The following is an 18,339-nucleotide window of genomic DNA, read 5'->3' as shown; positions in this document are numbered from 1 at the left end:
TGAATACACTAACAAGGAATTCAATTCTAGTTGCAGCCACTTTGATTCGCTCTGTGATCTTCTCTCCCAAATATGTTCTCAGCTCATAGGAGTATTATTTCCATGTTATGTTCAGTGCTAAGTATAATAATAAAGCATTGTAAGGTATATTACACATCTAGCCCCTGAGAAATGATACGCCTTATTCTTTACACTTTACTTTAAACATAACCTTGTGAATTTTCCCAAGATACCAAGTTCCTGAATTTAGAATACTTTTATTGTAATTTATATGGGAGAGCACGGCTTTTTCTAATAGTTACCGGTGGGAGAAGAAGCAGCACATTAAAAATGAAAGAACTGGATGTGAGATTGGATCACACTCCGAGTTTTATACACAGAAAGTGTTTAATGACAGGTGGTCCTGCCATAGCGATGGCCTCTGAGACACATTCCTCTTTAGTTTATTTTTTAATTAACTTTTTATTTTCAATATTTTAGCTGCTTTTCTGCTGATATGTATTTTTAAACGATGTAGGAACCAGTTTTGATTTTAAAAGAAGAAGTCAGTGTACTTTTCTGTGTCCCAAAGGTATTTCCTCTGCAGCAGAGCAGAAATACGAATGTCTTGTGACTGTGTCATTGTTCCAATGCATTTTCACAGTGATACTGAGCACAGCAACTCAGACTGAACTAAAATGAGCATTGGGTTACGCTTAGCACTGCCAAACTTTGTATAACAGTCACAGCATTTCAAATAAACATGTCTCCAAGTGAATTCCAACTTGTGATTCCAGCGAGAGCTCACCACGGTGTATATAGAATTTACAATACAGAGAAATGCTCTTTGCCATGTAGCATATATTGCATAATATCTTTTAGGTTTCCTGCTTCTTTAATGGATTAAATCGATTTTTACACTGCAGTTTGCAATAATTAGGGGAGAACTACAAGTTAAAATTCCCAGGGGCTGATGTATTATCCCCTGAATGGAGTGGGGAGCTGCCCTGACGTGGAGAAGGGGTTTCACGGCACATTCACTGTACAGTATATATATATATATATATACACCTTGAATATGGAGAACAATTTTGGGCACCAATCCTAAGAAAGGACATTATGGAACTAGAGAGAGTGCAGAGAAGAGCCACCAAATTAATTAAGGGGGTGGACATTCTAACTTATGAGGAGAGGCTAGCTAAATTAGATTTATTTACATTAGAAAAGAGGTGTCTAAGAGGGGATATGATAACTATATACAAGTACAAATATATTCGGGGACAACACAAGGAGCTTTCAAAAGAACTATTCATCCCACGGGCAGTACAAAGGACTCGGGGCCATCCCTTAAGGTTGGAGGAAAGGAAATTTCACCAGCAACAAAGGAAAAGGTTATTTACAGTAAGGGCAGTTACAGTGTGGAATTCATTACCCATGGAGACTGTGATGGCAGATACAATAGATTTGTTCACAAAAAGGTTGGACATCTTTTTAGATGGGAAAGGTATACAGGGATATACCAAATAAGTATACATGGGAAGGATGTTGATCCAGGGATTAATCCGATTGCCAATTCTTGGAGTCAGGAAGGAATTAATTTTTCCCCTTAATGGGGTTTTTTGTTTGCCTTCCTCTGGATCAATAAGTAAGTATAGATATAGGATAAAGTATGTGTTGTCTAAATTTAGCATACTGCACCGACACACTTTATTCGAGCAAATACCCAGTATGTACCTGGCAGATACCTGGAATGCGCCGCTCCTCACCTCTGACAAGCCCCGTTGCGTTTGCCTTCCCAGCCTGGGTTCATGCCTGGCTGACGGGCGGCTGATCTGTTAAATGATAATGATTAGGATTTAATAGGCTGCAATGCTTCGCGTGTCTACCAGATGGCATAAATTCATGAATTGTAATGCAGTATATATATATATACTGTGCAGTATTGCAGCCAGCGGGAATAAAATGCTTCAATCCCTGCCTGGAAAATACCTCAATGCACTCGGGCAGAAAACAGTGACAAACCTCAATACACCCGGGTATACCCGAATTCGTGGGACTAGCCGAGCTCGAATAAAGTGTGTCGCCAGTGTAGGTTGAACTTGATGGACGTACGTCTTTTTTCAACCTCATTTACTATGTAACTATGTAACTATGTAAGTATATGTCAGACACCTTCATGCCGATCTTGCTCTGCACTTAGATGCGTTACAGGAGCGTGCGACCAACCCCGTAAATGTTATCATCCAAATGCGCATTAATTAGAAGAACAACCCTTAAACGCAGAGGAAACACACTTGCGATCTCTGTACTACACAGGACTTGTTTATTAGCTAATTCAGGGGTTCTCAACTCTAGTCCTCAATCCCCCCCCCCCCCATACACAAGAGGTCATATTTAAGGATATCCCTGCTTCAGCACAGCCAAGTGGCTCAATCAGTGGCTCAGTCAAATACTGGGCCAGTGATTGAGCCACGTGCTGAAAAAGCGACTGATTGAGCCACCTGTGCTGAAGCAGGGATATCCTGAAAACATTGATTCGATCACGCCAGGCGCACATCGCTGTACCGTGGCCGCAGCCACCTCGGCGTGGGTCAGACAGGGAGAGAGAAACCTGCAGCGGGGGAGAGCCGGGCACGGCGGCAACTGCTCTGACCGGCCGCCTGTCCCCCCTGCAGTCACCCTGCGGTCAGAGAGAGGTAATACCGGACACATACATGTCCAGTATTACCGTTCACTTTATACCAGACGCAGGGGCAAAATACCGGGGTGTCCGGTTCAAAACCGGACACCTGGCAACCCTAGGGGGGACTGGAGATGAGCACCCCTGCCTAATTCAAACCCAGCACGCGTAACAAAGCAAAAGCCTACTGCAAAATATTGTGCTTCTCGGAGTTGCAATCCAATAGGAAGGAGAGGTTATCAAGCGGAACATGTTGGTACCTCGGTGCTGTCTGCCATTGGGTCGGTCTTGCCAAGAAGAAGAGCACAATCTTTCATTTCCTTCCATGCTGTTGGCTATGTATGAAGCAGACTTACTAATTCCAATACTCCAGTGAATACAGCCTGTATTTATGTATGTATGTATGTATGTATGTATGTATGTATGTATGTATGTATGGATGGATGGATGTATTTATGTGTGTGTGTGTGTGTATGTGTGTGTGTATGTGTGTGTGTATGTGTGTGTGTATGTGTGTGTGTTTGTGTGTGTGTATGTGTGTGTGTATGTGTGTGTGTATGTGTGTGTGTATGTATGGATGGATGTATTTATGTATGTGTGTGTATGTGTATGTGTGTGTGTATGTGTGTGTGTATGTGTGTGTGTGTGTGTGTGTGTGTGTGTGTGTGTGTGTGTGTGTGTGTGTGTGTGTGTGTGTGTGTGTGTGTGTGTGTGTGTGTGTGTGTGTGTGTGTGTGTGTATGTACGGATGTTTGGATGTATGTCTTTATTTATATAGCGCCATTAATGTACATAGCGCTACACAGTAGTACTACACGTGACAATCATATAAATAACAAATAATAGATCATGAGAAGAAGTGCTTCAGATATAAAAGTAACATTTCGGAAGAGGAGTCCCTGCTCCGGGGAGCTTACAATCGAATTGGTGGGGAGAATGTACAGAGACATTTTCAGAACCAGATTTTCATGTCTATTTTGGATGAAACAAATGATAAAAAGGCAGAGAAGCCATCACATCGCTGAGTGCTCTCTGTTATGTTGCGGAGTGGCACTGCCCCTTTAAATGACAATGTATCCTTTTTGCTGGGATGTATTGGGTCTTTGGCTGGCTGACAGATAGCTGGCAGTCTTCCATCCCTCAGTCAGAACTGGGTTACGGGCCTGCACATCCCAGACAGCAGTTTAACCCGAGGGTCACAGGGCAGTCAGGCGTTATCTAGCAACTGGGAACATTTCCTCCGCATCTGTGACTTCCATATTCCCATACACTAGGTGACAGTAGGACAGGAAGAGGTCTGGGAACCCCGGTGCGAGGGAAATACATCACCGCAGCCGTGCTTTAGGGACCTGCTTTATGTGGCCGTCCGAAAATCTTCCGTGGAAACATATCCTCGGATCTGACCCGCGTCACAAAACAACCTGTCGTTTCATTTCTCTCATTATTTACAATCTGTTTATGAGAATTTATTTATTTATTATTTATAAAATATTTTACCAGGAAGTAATACAGTGAGAGTTACCTCTCGTTTTCACGTATGTCCTGGGCACAGAGTAAAACAAATAGTACATGGTTACAAATACAGTTACATAAGGAGAAAATCTTATTATAACTCCCCAATACGTGTTCTGAAATAAGGAGGGTTGTATTTCTTACTGAATAGTAGTAAATTAGCAGTAAAATAAACGTTCCCTGAACCGCGAGTCTGCAGCGTTTCCACGCATCGCGCAGCCGGCCTCTCTCAGATCATCGGGGTAACCTGCGAATGGAAAAGATAACGTAACATATATTTATTGTGTTTGGCGTGATTTAAACCGTACAATCTCAATTCGAGTTTGACTTTATGGGCACTCAAGTTTTGTTTTCTTTAAAGCTTCGTAAAATGTTCTCGTTTCGATTTCCGTTTATAAATAAGCAAAGATTTGGGGTCAGATTCCCCTAGTTTTGTTCCCAGTCGGGATCAGACTTTAAAAGTAAAATGAGAAACAATGAAAGCAAAGTCATGGGAATTCTCACGTTCCTACATATTCAGAGAATAGAGAACTCCGTCACTGTACATATGTACAACTACAAAGGCCAGCAGTCCAACAATACTCTTTTAACTGTTTACGCCACCCTAAATTGTAATCTCTCACACCCTAATTATTTCTGTTTTATAAATGTATTAGTTGCTTTTTTCACTGTGATTTTCTTGTTTCCCAATTTTCCTGGTGAGGTTAAATTGGGAACATTGCCATTTAAGGCCATACTTAGTAAGCAGACCACAATATACCTTTACAGCCCTCTGCCTACAGTATGGCCCTTACTGTTTTGTATACTGAACATGACAGCTGACATACAGCATATAAAAAAGAATGGTTCACACCGTATACAGTACGGTATGTGACACTGCACATGTGCATTACTGTACATATCAAATCTCATCTACCTGACAATTGCAATGTAGATATATCCAGCAGAACTTATTCTTCAATCCAACAAAACATTTCAGTTGTATATAGCCATGGCTGGTCCAGACTATCTTTCTGCCCCTCCTGTCACGCAAGTTCTGATAGCTACAGACAGTGACAGGCTATCCTGTGGGGGTTGCCCCCCCCTCACGCAGCCTCCCTGAGTGGCAGGAGAGGTGGTGACAGTGGGTCTGTGTTGCAGCCAATCACGGTGCAGACCCTGTGCCCTCCACTTTTGCATTAGGGAGGACGCCTTTCAAATTATAGAGTAAGTTTCTTCCCACCTGGGGAATAGAGAGGAGCTCAGCCCCTCCAGGGGTTATGGGAACCAAGATCTGTGCATAGCACAAGACCTCAAATATTATCTGCTGGCCAGCACCATCCAAGGGGCCTGAAACCCATTCTCCACTATATGCAAACGCTGTTATACCATCCTGCAGTGGCTGCATGAAATAAAGACCCCTTATATACTTCTGGCTAAGTTGCAGTCTATTGGATAGAAGTATAGGAGAAAAGACCTGTCATGGAAGGGACTGCCTGCAGCTCTGCTGGAGCCTACTGTGACTGGAGGCGCTGTCACCGATTGAAAAGAACCTGGGGATCACCTAAAGCCTGTCCTGTTCCCCACAGCATCTCAGAAGCTCATTTCTCCTGGACCCTCACAGGTAACCAGCACCACACGTACCTGTAGCCTAGGCAAAATCTCCCAGAGAGGGGGCGGGGTGGGGGGCGGGGTGTGGTGCGGGGCGGTGGGGCGGGGTGGGGCGGGGTGGGGCGGGGTGAGGCGGGGGGTTAGAGGGGAACAGTGCTACATGTATAGAAACATTTTTTTTTTTTTCAACAAAAAGTTTTATTGGGACATGGTACAGGTTAAACATTGTCCAACAACCCATTGTCATACATTAGTGACCACGTTCCCGATAGAAACATTTTTTTGTATTCATGCTGATTATTAAATGCATTATTCATGTCGACCTTTATTAGTGTTGACAAAAAATGCTGGGTCCTTGTGTAAAGATACGTGAATTGGATTCATATACCGTAGGGCCCCGCTTCTCGGCGTTTCACTTCTCTCGGCGATCCGCCAATACAGCGGTACCGAGAAGGGCGCCGCCATGTCTGCATATGCACAGAACAGGGACGGCCGAGTTCACGCATGCGCAAAAGGGGGGACTGCAAGTCTGCACATGCGCAGAAGGGTAGCATACGTTGAAAATCGCTAGTTCCGCTTTTTGCCGATTTTCGCTTTTTGGCGGTGCCATGGAACGGAACGCGGCGTATGAGCGGGGGGCCCTCCTGTAGTGTATCTCTGTCAAAGAACACTTTCACACTTAACAATGGATGCGACTGCAACACAACACCAGCTATCTATGACGCGGACTCTGTTCTGGTTCTTTGTGTCTTGCGAGTACTGCAGGGTGACATGAATCAACTTAAAAAAGCAACTGTATTTTGATTCTGCAGAACAGAGGCATTTCAAAAGAGGCTTTTAAATCTTCATCGCCTTGCCCTAAACCAATCTGTACATTAATATCAACAAACTACTTCAAGGACTTTTTATGAAGCAGAGGTCTCACATTAATGCGTCTCTGTACTTGGTAAATTGAATAAAGAGTGGTTTCTTTCAATGCATAACATAGATAAACATGTATGGTATTTGCACTGCACTGTGTAGGCTGTGCTGTACTGCACTGTACGGCTAAGTGCTGCAAAGTGGAGGCTCAAATTCTGAAAGGAAATGTATGTTTTTGTTCGGTTGATGGGGGAACCTCTTAAAGCAAAAAAAATCATTTTCTGTTCAAGGTCAAAAATCCCTAAGAACGTTCACGAATCATAGAAAAAAATATGCAATAAACAAGCGTAAAGAAAATTTGCATACAAAGGAAAAATGGAAGAACCTTGTAATGTGAATTCTGCTCTGTAACCCTGCTGGGAAATTCTATGCCTCTGATAACAATAACAGTCAGAATGAAATCACAAGTACATGGCTGAGTTTGTTGAACAGAAAACAAAAGTTATTGAAATGCTATAAGCACATAAATCTTAGTCTTAGGACAATAAGACTGATTATCTTCCATTAATAACGCACTGCAGTTAGGACTTCTCCCCCACCTAAAATAAGTTATGGGGAGTAAAAAAGTGTGAAAAACGGGTAAACAGCCAGTTAACCCACCAGGCGCTCAGAAAATGTAGCTGCAGCTGTGAAATGGTGTTTTGACAATAAATCTGGTTGATAAATGCCGCTATCCCCCAGTGTGTTATTGATTACATGTAATTCTCTGCAACTGGCTAGCTATAAGCACAATGAGGTTGGAGAAAAACTTGAAGGAAGATAACTTACCGTTGCACTGGGGGACGTAATGAAGTGGCCCGTCTGTCTTCCTGCATGAACAATGCTGTGTGTCCCTCTGTCTGCGTTGTCTCTTGATGGGATGATCTTCTCACGTTGCCAGCAATCTCTTCTGCCGCCAACCCTGCACCCGCTCGATCGCGGTGGGTGGTCACCTGACCGGCGGCAGTGCCGGTACTTCCGGATACAGCAGGGAGACACAGATACACCATACACAGCCCGGCGTGCAGGCAGCAGGCACCGGAACACTAGAAATCCTCCCCAGGGAGGTCACGTAAAAAAGTGACAAAAACACTCCACCGTCCAGCATAAATGAAAATATCACCTGTGAGCACATTTACATGTCTTGGACAGGTCTGCAACCCCACCTTTCCCCATTATCTCCTAGCATACAGTGCTTCCACTGCAGCTGGGGATTCTGGGAAATGACATGCAAATGAGCACACGCTGTCACCTTTTGCTTCAATTCCATTTTGACATGGACCCATAGGGACTAAAACATAAAGCAATGTTATAGCAAAGGCACTTTAAAAAAACACTGCAAGTAGCATTATTTGCATTGCTTTAATATTCATTTTAAGAATGGGTGGTTCTGAGGTCATTGAATCCAAACCCCACTGCGGGCACTGGACCACTCGGCTCTTTGGGCCCAAATCTGAGGTAGAAATAAATCTCGTGAGGTGATCATTTCCTTTGTTGTTAAGTTGATTAATGTCATGACAGTGTCACCCCTCTCCTAAAGGGTTACTAGCATATGCTGTGTTGCTTTGGGGATTCTGACATCATAGAAGAGTATTTAGGTTAGAGAGATGATTTGAGAAGGTTAAGTTCCTGGAGGACTTGAGGAGACGAGCCTCAGGAGAAGAGATGGAGATAGTCATAAAGTAGTGGAACAGACCTTTATTTATTATGTTGCAGAGAGGGACATTGCCTTTTAAGTTAGGATCCCAGAAGAAGGCTAATGGAGCCCAGCAGGTCCCAGAGATAGGAAAACGGTACCCCACAGAAAAGAGGGCTCCCGGGTGTTAGTGGATCGGCTCTAACCACGGAACCGCAGCAATACGCGTCTCAGTCTGAATGGAAGTGGCAGCTCCCAAACAGGCAAAAGGTACAATTGGCAATTGCAAAGGACCAGCCAGCGTCCTACACTACATCTAGTGTAACCGGGGTAATACAGATAATTATTCCAAAGCATACTAGTCAAGCAACTAAGATGTCATACCTCCCCCTGAGTGTTAAGTAAGGGCACTCACGGCAGCACAGTATTGCTAAATAACCATATAAAACAGCACAACGTTGTTATGTGAGTGTGAGCAGTCCCCGTGCCTGGGACAAGAATAAGACACAGTTGTACTACAAACGTTCCTGGCGCCCATCATTTTCCATCCTTGCTGCCTCATCGCCCAGCCGCCTGAATCCAGCACCCCGAGTCAAGGTAACCCAAACACGATACAAGATGACGTAATCTCTTTATAATCCGGGCACGGAGGGTTACAGTAGAATTCTTAAACGTCATGGTCTGTGTGACTTGATTTTGGGGCATACACAGGTAATTTGAAGCCTATATCTCCGTGTCAACTGAATGACGATTCTGGCTGCTCTTTCAGACGATCTTTCATATTCCACTATGTTGTTTCTCCATCTCTTGTTAACGATGAAGCCTTCTCCACCGATTCTTCTGCACCCCTGCAATACAATAGGTGTCCAATTTTAAACTTGATGAGGCCCTCATCCTTTCTTCCTACGTCACTAAGGTGCTCAACAACCCAGTCACATAACTAAGGATGGGCATAAAAGTTTGAATTTCAAACAAAAATACATTTTCTTTCCATAATATTTTTAAAATCGAGTTTTGGCAAAGACAAAACACAATAAAACAGTTTTAGCACCAAAACATGAAAATATTTTTGAACCAAAACACCAGCAAAAGTGCCCAGAATTCATTTATTTTATGGTGTACTCCAGGAGTAAATGTGCCTTTTCTTTTGAGGTTATTCATTAACGCACAGGAAAAAGGTGCTATTTTTAATACTTTATTTTAATGGAGTTCATAAGTTTCCCTGACATGGAGAAGTTGCTTCGCAGAATGTTTAATGGGGGTCATATTATCTCATTATCCACTGGATGTTCTGTACACACAGTCTAAAGGTGTCATTCCTTTAGAAAAGCTCAACATTTTTAATATTTGCATTACTTTTCTCTATAAAACCAGCAGTTTTCCCCAAATGAATATATATCTTTTCAACAAAAACAGAAAGGCCCAGCGCAGTATACAAAATGACACAACATATAGTACAATACCTCAGTGCTTATCTGCTCATGAGAAAATGTCATTTAGTTAAACCCTTTGGCCAAAAGGTTATAAGCCTGCAGCCACTTCCTGGCATGACCAATCTGCAGGTCCTAACACTACCTGGCACAATTCTCATGTACCTCTCTTTTCTGCTGGAGGGAGAAAGACCATACTGGGTCTGTGATACACAGGAACGTGATAAAAACTACTAATTTTTAAAGTACTGTGTGCTTTTATTAATTTAGCATTTTTGAACATTAATAAAAATGCGTCACCCGCTTGTAAGGTTCTAAGGAATCGACTTGGCTTTTTCTTGTACCCAAGACTACGGGGCTTATGTGTCAGAGTCTCTCAGATTGGGCACAATTAGAACAAAACCATCACACCAAATTGATCAAAGAAAAGGGTGCGTAGGATACAGTGGAATATTATGCTTTTGTAAATAGGAAGCCGTTTTTTTGCCCCAGTTTCGCAGCCGGGAGACTGACACAGACCACCCTATGTTGAGTTTCGCAGTGTTCTTTCACCCTCTATCTCCCTCTGTCCATACACTTCTCCATCAAACTTGTATTATTCAGTTTTTAGACCTTTACAAAATGAGCTTGAAATAAGTTCAGCCACATGCTGGTTCCAAATCTTATTACAAGTGAGAATTTCTATACCCCCAGTCATAATTTAGGGGACTTTAATATGATAATGATGTATTTTATTCACCAACCTGACAATCAGATGCTTGTACACAGCGCACACTAGGATGGGAATGACTAAGTCTTTTATTTCACAAGTTTCGGTGATAACAACAGGACCTTTTTTCCCCCAAATCAGTGACTTTGGTTTCCAGTTTTCTCTCATTAACCTTTCGCCCCCACAGAAATAAAAATTGATCAGAATGAATTTCTCTCTCTCCGTTTATGAATATTTTTTTTTTTTTAAATGCATACATTCCCCCCAAACCCCCATTTATCTGAAGAATGTAGGATCTGTAACTGAGCTTCCCCTTTCAAACTTACAAGATATTTCTGCCACTTTGTTTTTCATTCACACAAGGGAAATAACAAAGGTTCTTGTGATGAATCTGACGCATCGCCATGGTAACGATTCAGAGATACGGTAAAAAGCAATTATGGTGAAACAGAGGAGGAAATGTGCCTCTTTGTCAGAATTTCATAACAGCTGTAATAACAGAACAGCAGCAGAACTAATGTAAAATAACTCAAATATTGTGGCATGCTAAATGCCACCATGATAAAAATGGGCTTTCACTGTCACTTTATAGGAAATGACAGGAAACATTAATTCCAGATGCTCCGAGAAGCTCATTAAGGGGACAGAAGAAAACAAACTATTGTCTGTAATTCAGTGACTTTAACATGAGGTTAGGAATAAAGAACTGTCCTGGGAGAGCTTCCCCGTCGCTCCGACTGGGTTCCTCGCGCTTTTTACTGTGGAGATAACATGAGCAGAACGGCGTGTGCCTATAAATCTGCCGAATATATCTATCTCCCCAGGCGACGATAAGGAGTCTATGGGGGTGCTTCGTTAGACTGTGATAATGGTGATCAGCGCACTATCGCACGGTAACGCTCATGGAGTTCAATGTGAGTTTCCCAGCGATAAGGCCCTAGTCGGCACTATCAGAGTTTAATGAATATCCCATGGGAATCCCATGTCCCATCGTGGTGTTGCCGCTTGAAATTGAAATTGATGGCTATTAGTTTCTCCATCTCCTTTGGTAAATGTATGTTTAGGGGTTTTGCAATTTGTTTTAAATTGCAGAGGATTGGAGGTACTTTTCAAAATGGTGACTTTCACTATATATGTGTATATATATATATATATATATATATATATATATATATACAGTGTTCGACAAACCTATACATTTGCTCGCCCCGGGCGAGTGGATTTAACATCGTGGCGAGCTCCTATTGGCCCAAGCAGCACACGTTTGGTACTAGGTGGCGAGTAGATTTTTTTGTGTGGCAAGTAGATTTTTTAGTGATTTGTCAACCACTGTGTGTGTATGTGTATATATATATATATATATATGCCTTGGCTTTTTCCGTTAGAGATTCCCACAAACTTACTCAACTACTTACTGTATATTAGGTGTCCCCAACCTTTTTCTGCCCAAGGGCACCCTTCAGCGTTTAGGAGAGATTGGCGAGTACCAACCAATGCGTGCACTCACGCAAGCACTTACCTTGAGGGGGAGGGGTCCTTCAGTGCAGCGTGTTCCCGCTCACGGACGTGGAAGTTGTGCCTGACTTCCGGTCGGGCCGCCGGCACATAGCAGCTGTCGGCGGTCGCCGGCAACCACAAAAGGCTTGGCGGGTTCTATGGTGCCCGCATGCACCGTGTTGGGGACCCCAGACTTATGTTATTAAGAGTACAAGACGTGAGCTTACATCCTGTCAGTGAATGAGTCGAGGAGACACCTACATTAACCGCTTTTTTTACAAAAAAAAGAAGCAAAACCCCTGACTGATCACTGCCACAGGGTCTCACTTTGCTAACCTGGAGCACACAGAGGACTTTACTGTAACCAAATGCTCTTACCCTCTCCCCTGTGCACTGAAACTCCTAATGCGAATACAGTACATTTCCCCCAGCTGCCTCTGTATTTCTCCCAACATTCGTATGCAAGCTCTCCAGGACAGAGGTGTATTTCTCATTATTATTATTATTATTATTATTAAACTGCATGCATGGCGCTATTTAATACCTGTATACCACACTGTAAATGTGCTTATTGCGTGACGCATTGCCTACATGGCCAGAGAGAAAAACAAATATATCAGCTCTTATAGCCATTATCCTTGAAAAAAACAAAAAAAAACCTGCGTTCCACGAGAACAAACCGTGCCTGTCCCGTTTCGTGCCTGTCCCGTTTCCCAAGCTCGGAGGACATCATGTGAATCTGACAATCTGGCGACTGAGGACACTTCTTCTCTATTATAATGTATCTTCCTAACACAACAGGCAGCAGGTGAGAAGGGAGGCTGGGCAGACAAGCCCAGCGAGCATGTGAGACATCGAATACTTTTAGAAATGTTACAGCTTTATGGATCCAAAGCAATACCAGGGACAGATAAAAGGAAGGGGAACAGATGGTTTGCAGAGCTTTCATGGAGCCTGTTCCATTTATGTTTGTTGCATGGACATGTCAGATAAGTGGACTTGCAAGACATCCTTAATTAGAAATGAGGATTGAGGAGGGATAATGAGAACATTGTGCAGTACCATTCCTTTCCAAGTGAGGAACCCAAAAGTAATGTGTGAAGATGGAAATGTTTCAATATACATCTGAACTTTTTTACCCAACACCGAGCTGTTATTTTAACACCACAGCCACGGTTGCTGCATTTGCCAACATGTTACAGTAGCCACATTCTGACAGCCCTGGGTCACATATAAATAAAGGCTTGTTGTGGTTAAGATCGGCACTTTCCAACGCCTTGCAAGCATCCCGGTCAGCAAAAGCGGTTACGTGATTAAATTGGACCATTGTTTGGTGAAATTCGAAGCTGGTGTTCAGGAAGAACAAAAGTATTCTGACAGTAAGAAAATCAAATGCTACTGTGAAGCTTTTAAAAGTCCAAGTACTCACTGGTTTGAAAACGTTCTACCTGCGTGATATGGAGCTGTTCAGTGACAGACACAATTAAACTGCAGAAAGAACAGCGTGAGAATGGATTTAACCTTCACATGACATCAATCTCTCCCGTGTTCTTGCTTACGGTTTTATAATAGGCTTTACTTGTTTTCCTGTTGTCACTTCGACTTCCTCAGAGGAGGGTATTATTCCTGGATGTTCCTAACATGTGTGACCGGGCAGTTTCTCCGAGCCTGCAACTCTGGGAACCATTATCAGTAGTGACCGGATGGTGAGGCAAGAGTAGAAATGGACAAAAAAAAAAGTCCTTCTGTGCAGAGGATTCTGTGGTGACATTATCTGACCCTTTAATAAATACAATTATTGCATTGTTTAAAAAAAAAATGTTTTAAATACCCCTACAGAAAAGACATCAGGGAGAACCAACCGTGAGACCTGCTTGGGTTGGCTCTAGTACCCTGGTGAAAAGGAACAAACCAGTGGCTTAAACCATTGAGCCCTTTGACTGCAAAGGCAACATGCACACAATACAAGGGTTTACCTACCAAGGCAAAAGAAATTGCTCCAGATGCATCAAAGAAAAAAATCCTACAGCGCTCTTTTTTCCTTTATAAAAGGTGCAGGGTTTGTGCCCCAGTAGAAGATACCTGTAATTAGCAGTAATAATACTGATTATTATTAGTAAAGGCGTTATATTTAGCAGGGGCTCAGAACAGAAGGTGAGGATCTGGAAAATGTGCGTGTTTAGCATCGGGGATAGAGAATGAATCAAAGCGGGAGGGATACCTCTAACTTGTGATAGGGGTTCCAGGTGTCCAGTATTGAACTGGACAGTCCTGTATTTGGACACTGTCCAGTAAATAAAAAAAAGAGGTAATACTGTACATGTATGTGTATACCGGTATTACCTCTCTGGGCGTGTATGTGTATAGCGGTATTACCTCTCTGGGCGTGTATGTGTATACCGGTATTACCTCTCTGGGCGTGTATGTGTATACCGGTATTATCTCTCTGGGGGTGTATGTGTATACCGGTATTACCTCTCTGGGCGTATGTGTATACCGGTATTACCTCTCTGGGCGGGTATGTGTATACCGGTATTACCTCTCTGGATATGTATGTGTATACCGGTATTACCTCTCTGGGCGTGTATGTGAATACCGGTATTACCTCTCTGGATATGTATGTGTATACTGGTATTACCTCTCTGGGCGTGTATGTGAATACCGGTATTACCTCTCTGGATATGTATGTGTATACTGGTATTACCTCTCTGGGCGTGTATGTGTATACTGGTATTACCTCTCTGGGCGTGTATAGCAGTATTACCTGTCTGGGCGTGTATGTGTATACCGGTATTACCTCTCTGGACATAGTGACCTGACTGGCTTGGGGGGGCGCGGTATTTCCCTGAGCAGGGCTAGGTGGCTGGGCAGTTTCCTCCATCATGATTGGCTGCATTACCCAGCATCAGCCAACCAGGGGGAGGTGTCAGGAGCCTGGGGGTAGGGGGTAGGGCCAAGGAGAGGCGGAAACAGCATGGAGCATGTCGCACCTTTCACGGTTGTGACCAATATTTTTGGAGACGCCACCTGGCAACCCTACTTGTGGACAGAGCGCAGTTTTACACGTTGCGATATTGTGCAAATAGATATTACTACTATCACGCCTGGCACTATCTGAAATCCGGTGTTACTATTAGATCTACAGTATAATGATAGTGGACATAGCGAGCAAACAAAATTGGACAGCAATTTCCCGTTTTCTAAGCTCAGGAAAGTCAAACGTCTTCATTTTGTTAAGAGTACTGCTGAAGTATGAACACAATGATAAACGTAGGTTTGAAAGCCTGCGCTCTTAACATATGTAACATGCTAAACAAATCCAGCAATTCCTTAATAGTAGTAACTCTCACATTGTTTTCTGCGCTCCGGCATATCGCTGCGTCTCAGCAAACCTATAGGAAGGCCCATGTCATATCCTTCTGTCTGGGAAGGGGCTTTGTGATTCTAGAACAGGGATGGCCAACTTCCACCCTCAAGGGCCACCAACAGGTCCAGTTTTCACAATATCCCTGCTTCAGAGCAGGTGGCTCAGTCGAGGACTGGCATTGGGCCCCCCTATTCCGGGATGATATTTAGGTTTTCCCCCGCGTGCTGTAATGTGGCGATCACTTTAGTTGATGCTTTACGTGCATGTTCTAAGAAAACTCTCCGTTAACCCCTTCAGTGCCAGAGTGCTCACTGGCACTTATGGGATTAACACTCAGCAGGTTCTTTACTTCCCTTTAGGTTTTGTACTAAAAATGACTATTAAAAACCATCACTTTTTTTCTTAGGTAAAAGAGTCTAATCTGACAGATAAACAATTAAAAATGTACTGAAAGTAAAAGGGAAAAAAAAACCCATTCCTAATTAATTCTGGTGCCCTCAGCAACCCCAGACTCTTTGTAATCCTACAGGGAACATAGTTATTGATTTGGGGGGGAGGAGGGGTGCAGGAGCAGACTTCAGATGCTTATCTCAGCAAAAAACAGGCACTTGTGATGAGCAGTGATTTAATTAGATGACAATCACCGCTAACAACGCATGAGGAATACCAAAAATATGCAGAGCAAGACCGACAGTGATGAATGTACAAGTCTGGCATTGACTTCCAGTGAAGTTGCCTGGGCTTCTCCTCGTGTTTCTGTTTCTTACGGAGGGACTATTTTTTTGTTAATAAATTATCTGCGGATTGTGAGCAGGCAGCTAAACATGTAACGTGGCCTTCGGAAATGTCATGCATTCTAGATGGGATTTTCAGTGGTATGTATGTATGCATATTTATTTATGCAATTCCCCACAGAGTAACACAATATAGTTACATAGTAGATGAATTTGAACTTTATGGGTGGATGTCTTTTTTTTTTCCAACCTATGGTAAATTTAGTGAAAAGAAAAAACAAGCGCAAATAATATCACAACAAATCAAAGGTAGCACAGATGATATACTATCCTTAATGAGTGCAGCTCCTGACGTAGAATTCAAACCAAATTCAATCAGCAAACGAAGGAGAAACAGGTGCGCAAATCACATCAGGACATGGAAAAGAAAGTAGAAACACAAAATAGTGCAATATTGTCTACTCCAACAAAATAGCTTCAATGCTGGAAGTTCTACAGAATTTGCACTCACGTATTTAATGTAAAATGAGAGCGTTGTGGTTGTTCAAAGTTACCAACTTATGTCTCCAGACAGGTACTCCAGATCCACATAGCGGGGAGGAAATTCCATATACAAAATATCAGTGACTACTGAGGAGCCCTTGTTGATGACATCTAGAGTGGAGAACAACTTTAACCAGCCCAGTACCTGCTGTGACGGCCGCGGAGCGGATGCTGTTGCTGTGAATACCTTGTCTGACCCTATGACCCAGGGTGGTCTGAATGCTCATAAACAAAGGCACTTATGCAAGTGGAATACTTTGTGTTTTTAATATTAAAAACAGTACTATACTATTTTGCTTTCCCTTTTTTTTGTATATGGAATTTCCCCCCCTCTATGTGGATCTGGAGTACCTGTCTGGAGACATAAGTTGGTAACTTTGAACAACCACAACGCTCTCATTTTACGTTAAATACGTGAGTGCAAATTGTATGGTAAATTTAGACAGATACTTTATCCTATATCCGTACTTACATTATAGTGATCCAGAGGAAGGCAAAAAAGAAAAACCCAATGTCATATCATCCAATAATATCTCATAAGGGGAAAAATAAATTCCTTCCGGAAGCTAAATATTGGCAATCAGATTACTCCCTGGATCAATATCCTTCCCATGTTTACTTATTAGGAATATCCCTGTATACCTTTCCTTTCTAAAAAGATGTCCAGCCTTTATTTGAACAAATCTATTCTATCTGCCATCACAGTCTCCATGGGTAATGAATCCCACACTGTAACTGCCCTTACTGTAAAGAACCCTTTCCTTTGTTGCTGGTGAAATCTCCTTTCCTCCAACCTAAAGGGATGACCCCGAGTCCTTTGTACTGCCCTTGGGATGAATAGTTCTTGTACTGTTCCCGAATATATTTGTATATAGTTATCCTATTCCCTTAGATGCCTCTTTTCTAATGTAAACAAACCAAATTTAGCTAGCCTCTCCAAATAAAATCAGATTATCCATCCCATTTATTAATTTGGTGGCTCATCTCTGCACACAAGGCGTTAATGGTGAGCAGTGGATGCTAAGCTCCACCCGGTGCTGACAGAGGCGCTGTCACAGGAGGTATAAAAAAAAGGCGAGAGCTGAGGGGCGCTAGCGAGCCGTCATGGGGAATGGTTATTTTCATTAACGTTGGTTATCATATCTTACACATCAAAAATGATCTTCAGGTATTACTGAAGATACCGGATTGCAGGATAATACCAGATGGATTGTCCCATTCACGTCGTCCTGATACCTTCATTATTGTTTTACCCTTCGTTGTCATCCCAAACCTCAAGGAAGAAAAAAACACCACCAAGCCTTTTACACAACTACCGATCGAGAAGATGAGCCGCTTCTAAAAGAAATGAGACTCTCTCCCAGGAGCTTCCTTATAATATCGTTTTTATTGAGCCACACTCGGCCGCATAAAAATTTTCATTTACAGCAAAAATATTCTTTATTTAGTACAAAAAAAAAAAAAACAGGTCGAGCTAGAGACAAAATATACATTTAAAATGAACAGCATACTTACAGTTATTAACAGAAAGTATCCACTTTTATCTTTAAATAAAATTCATGGATACATCACTGGCACTGATATTTCAAACCTCTCACCGGGTCAGAACATGCCCGCACCTACAGTGCAGCAAAGTGGTTTTCACGCTTCATTATCAAACAGAAGAATTTAATAGTTTATTTTTATTTCCAAGAGTACCACATACACATTATACTTTGTATCATTCTATTCTGGCTTTACACGCAAACCCCGCTGTGCTCATA

Source organism: Ascaphus truei, chromosome 18 (assembly GCF_040206685.1).
Source record: "Ascaphus truei isolate aAscTru1 chromosome 18, aAscTru1.hap1, whole genome shotgun sequence".
Lineage (NCBI taxonomy): Eukaryota > Metazoa > Chordata > Amphibia > Anura > Ascaphidae > Ascaphus > Ascaphus truei.
The sequence above is the reverse complement of the archived record's forward strand: the minus strand, read 5'-3'. Positions refer to the sequence as shown.